This window comes from Aulonocara stuartgranti (assembly GCF_965226115.1).
Source record: "Aulonocara stuartgranti genome assembly, chromosome: 11".
Classification (NCBI taxonomy): Eukaryota; Metazoa; Chordata; class Actinopteri; order Cichliformes; family Cichlidae; genus Aulonocara; species Aulonocara stuartgranti.
Genome location: NC_138947.1, coordinates 20118923 through 20124376, shown reverse-complemented (window position 1 = coordinate 20124376; position 5454 = coordinate 20118923).

Sequence of the window (5454 nt, the reverse complement as noted above, 5' to 3'; positions counted from 1 at the left end):
GTTCCGGTTGATATTAAGGGGCGGTGCAAAAACCAAATCGCGCCCAGTATTTATATTTCTGTTCTATCATTTTAACTGTGTGGTTTGCGCAATGTTGTTTTCTGCAATTGCTTATTTTAGTTTACAGCACAGGGTCATTTGATTAATAATGAATGCAGAGTAAGTTAAGTGCATAGTTTATTTATTTTTTAAATTTATTATTATTTTTTCCATTAATTCATATTCACCCAGCCCTAAGAAAGAAAATGGTGAACAGAAATCAGGGCTATAATATTACTATCCAGTGTTGGGTGGCATTACCAGTGTTGGTTACCAGTGTTGGGTGGTGTGTTGTTATATTCCAAGCTCCTATTAAAAAGTAATTAATTCTATTTCAATTTTATTTTATTTATAAAGCGTCAATTCACAATATTTGCCGCATGGTGTGTATTATAGATTATAGGTTAAAGACCCTAAGATATTAGAAAGAGAAGAAAACCTCAACAATAAAAGGCATTTGGAAGCATTTGGCAGCCATGGTGAAGATAAAACTAAGTTTTAACAAGAAGAAACCTTCAGCAGAACCAGGCTCAGTGAGGGGCAGCCATCCGCCATGACTGGTTGGAGGTGAAAGAGAGGTAGAGCAGCAAGAGACATGACAAAAAGCACTCTATGGGAGAGAGAGAGTTCAATCATTACTACAGTTTAAATGCAAATTTTGTGAAGAAACACAAAGAGATTGAAAAGAAATGCTTAGTCATGGGAAGTAAGCAGCAGTGGGATTCTTTACTGGTAAGAATAAGCTTGTTCATTTACCTCATGAGAAACAGCTTCAGCCAAACAAAAAGCTTCTCCTCAGCAGGCCTTGCAACCAGTGTAATGTACCAAGGAGGCAGGGAGAGACAGAAATATTGCATTTTGTCTTTTGTCACAAGAAAAGAAATGTGGAAGCATATTTAACAGAACTCATCTGAAAATGTAACTAAAGCACAGATAACAGCATAATACCTGTTATAACAATAAAGTAATCTGAGCATTCAAATGCATTACTTTGGAACAGTGTTGAGTGTGCCACATTATACCAATACTAATACTGTATTCAGATGGAGAATCAGATAAGATCATCATATCATATATATCATTTAAATATAAACTAATAACATCTTCAGCCAACAAAAACAAATAACTACGAACAGTAACTTCCTTGAGGTTGACACCAAAGTGACCAGTCTGTGACCAGTCTGACTGACTGGTCACTTTGTTCCAAAAGGTCACAGTTCCTGGGCCAACTCCCTAAAAAAGAAAAAAAAAAATGCCAGTAGAATCCCATAAAAAAGTGCCCAGTTTTAGACAGCTGTGGCAGTCTTTTGTTTTTATGTTTTTATTATTATTATTATTATTATTTACTCTTTTACATTATTATTTATTCTTTAGAGCAGGACTAATTATGTTCGTTTTGTTTTAGCCTAATTATTATAGCTAATGTCTGCTTTTATTCCAAAAGGTGCGATCATGGCTCAAGAGTTGGGAGTTCGCCTTGTAATCGGAAGGTTGCCGGTTCGAGCCCCGGCTTGGACAGTCTCGGTCATTGTGTCGTTGTGTCCTTGGGCAAGACACTTCCTACTGGTGGTGGTCAGAGGGCCCGGTGGCGCCAGTGTCCGGCAGCCTCGCCTCCGTCAGTGCGCCCCAGGGTGGCTACAATGTAACTTGCCATCACCAGTGTGTGAATGGGTGGATGACTGGATGTGTAAAGCGCTTTGGGGTCCTTAGGGACTAGTAAAACACTATACAAATACCGGCCATTTACCATTATAAGTCCCAAAAGGCTAATTCTGTTCATCTGGATGTAGCATTTTCAGTGGGAAAACTCTACATCCAAAATCAACTTTTTGGGATTTCCAACCTGGATGATTGAGCATTAAGACATTTTATTGCAAGTGGGGTTTTTTTCTTTTGTTTTTATGTTTTTATTATTATTATTGACTCTTTAACTCTTTAGGCTTAAACTTATGCTTTATCGCTGGATACAGAGTGAGAAGCAGTTTCCAATGCAGGCTGACAGAACTGACTGGAGTCAACTAAACTGGGTCTCTCTTCCGTGTTTGTGTTTTTATGAAGTTATCTGACAAATAGCAAAGCAGGCTTTGTTTTGAGTCACAGAACAGCCTATCCAAGAAATCAGTGCTTTAGTTTTGGTAAGTAAGGTATACTGCATGCACAAATACTGCATGCATAAAATAACCCATTACCTCGGATCTAATTTTCTTTTTTCAGGATCCTTTGAGTGCCGTGTCTCTTTCTTATAACATTTCTAATATGGTCAGTTCTCGGTTGCATAAAACCAAGACAGTGACTGATGAAACGCACTCAGCAAACCAATAAGTGACATCTGAATAGCAAACTGTGGGACTTACTGGAGGAAATTACTAACTTGTGCAGAAGAACTCAATACTTTATTCAGTCAGCTGCTTTTCATAAATATGCATAATAGTATTTATAGGATCAAGTAAAAAGGTTTCATTCACTTTTTTGACAAGTAAATGTTAATATGAAGCAATGATTTGCCCTTTATGAATGCTGATGAAATTCTGCTTTTCATTTATTGTGATGGATCACTTTTAATGATAGGTTTAAAAAAAAATGCTCCAGAGATTTGGAGTCGAACAGAAATATTAGAGTCCATATGGCAAATCTGATTTAAAAGTGCCATGCAGGAGAAACTGCCACAGCTGTCATGATAAAAAGAAATCACAGTGGAACCGTCCTTCAAGCTGGTGAGTCTTACTATCCCTGCGAGCTGGGGGGGAAAGAGGAAAACCTGAGTGGAAAAAAATTGAATCTATGATCAAAATATAAATGAGTTTTTAACAAAAATGCAGAGCAGTTACCTAAAAGGATAAGTATATGGATCCATGAAGCAACACATCAATGAATCTAATCATCAAGTCAAAGTCATAGTAGTACACTTATTCGGGTAATGTCAAGTGCAGTTTTGAAATGCTTGCACTTACATGAGTAACTTCATTTTATACTCACGGCTCTTTAAGGATTAAAATGAACACAGACACACCAGCAGCAACATTAAAGTGACAGATGAATGAATGCGTCACCAATTATAATAAACTAATATGCACTCACCAGCCACTTTGTTAGGTACATCTTTCTGCTTCTGGCTGGAGTCCTGTTTGTCTCCAGGGCTGCCTTAACTCATTGTGACGGAGATTCAATAAGGTGCTTGAAGCATTCGTCACAGACTTTGACCCATACTGACATGATAGCATCATACATTTGCTGCTGATTTGTTGGTGGCACATGCCAAAGGTGATCTACTGGATGGAAATCAGGTGACTGTGGAGGCCATTGCAGTACAATGAACTCATGTTCAAGAAACCAGTGTGGGGTGATTGGGGCATTGGGCCCTGCTGGAAGCAGCCATCAGAAGATCGGTACAGTGTGGTTATAAAGGGGTGGACATGGTCAGCAGCAATACTCAGGTAGGCTTTGGTGTTCAACTAATGTTCTGTTGGTACTAAGAGGCTTAAAGTATGCCAAGACAACATCTCTCACACCATTACACCACTAGCAGCATGAACTGGATCCACAAGGCAAGATGGATCCATGCTTTCACATTTTTTGACAGGAACCATTCCAATGTTGCAGCAGAAATTACAACTCATCAGACCAGGCAATATTTTTTTGTTTTAGTTTCTCAGTGAGGCCTTGCAAATTGTAGCCTCAGCTTCTTGCAGGCTGACGGGAGTTGCTTCCAGTGTGGTGTGGTGAAGGTTAAACAGTCATATTTTCTCTTTTTCTGCCCATTCTCTTTAAACTCTATAATGCCTAGAAATAGTCATGTGGTCGTCTCTGAAATACCCAGATCGGCCTATTTGGCACCAAAATCCACGCCACATGCAAACTGACCTACATGACCTTTATTCTCTATTCAGATTGAACTCTGACAGTTCATCCTGACCTGATTAGATGTTTGTGCTAACGAGAAGTTGAAATACAAAGTAACAGTACGTTTGGACTTTGTACTCTAACTTCCTCCAAATTAACAATCCATCCCAAAATTCTGACTAAAACAACTGGAATTAATATTTTACGAAAGTTTTAACATTTTTAACGACCCATCAGTTCAAAACCCCAGCTAACTCATCGACAAGCAAACTTCCTGGAAGAGCTTTTCAACATCTTTTCTTTTTTTCCTTCTATTGAGTGAAATCTAATATATGAGAAATGCATTTTCTGTCACTGTTGTTGATAGTCTGTTGACCACTCGCGAATTTGTTTCGTGTGTATTCGAATTAATCTTATTGTGTACTATAGGTTTAAAGATGATTGTGCCACAGTAAAATTGCTAAGAAAATTAATTCAAAACAAGAGAGAGGGAGATGGAGGATTTATAATATTTAGAGGGAAAACATCCATCACCTTAATCCAGTACTGCATGGCACAGATAAAGAGGACTAGGTCTACAGAGTTAAACAAAATATTTCACGAGCCAGAGAGAAAAGCTTTTGTCAGGAAAAGTCATTGCCAAGATTCACAAGAGATATAAAATTGCTCATGGGAACGAATGAATTTGCCAGGAAGAAATCAAGGTGACAAGAGTAAGGTGGAAACCGCTATTTAACAAAGTCCACCTGTCAAATTTGAAGGTTTAAAAGCAGCCAATTCTTCCTGCTGTCTCACAGACAGCCTTTCAGTGAAATATGACAAATTTTCAGTCGACACCACTTGCTACCGTAAATTTCACCGCTTCGAGACCTGAACGGATTTGACCTTGCAACTCTTTCTTTCACAAGAAACAAATAAGTTCCTGCAACAAAGTTGTTGCAAGCGTCCCTGCGATGCTTCACACTTGGTAGTATGTGTGCGACTGCACCTTAGACAAGAACTGTACGAGAAGACAATCCAATAGTTGGCCACTTTAAAAACAAAAAAACGCATCCTTGCTGAGAATCCAAACCTTTTCATCTTTCCTGCAGTGTCTCTCCCTATAACCACCACTCCTTCACCCGTCTCTCATGCACATAGCATCTTTCTAATCCCCTTGACTGAGAGAGCAGAAGACCCAGTGGCTCCAGGGCACAAAACAGGAGGAGAAGTAAATTAGAGAGGAGAGAGGACTAGAGATCACAGAAGGAATGAAAAGGAAGAGTGCCTCTCGAGCTGCAAACACAAGTGAAGGCAGAGAAAGAAATGAGAGCAGCTCAGTGCAGAGACAGTTTGATTAATAAAAAGAAAAGAGAGCAAAGTTTTTAATTAAAAATCTTTTTTTTTTTTTATTTAGACAAAATAATTAGGTATTACAAGGAAAAAGAAGTTTGAGACAGATAACTGAACAAGCCACTTTGGCCAAGCAGCAAAGGAGATGTTAAGCTGGACACTTGCACTTGAATTAATGAGAATCTTAAAAAGGATGCTAACACTGATGTCTGTTTTATGTCCTCAGCCTGTGCTTCTTCTACA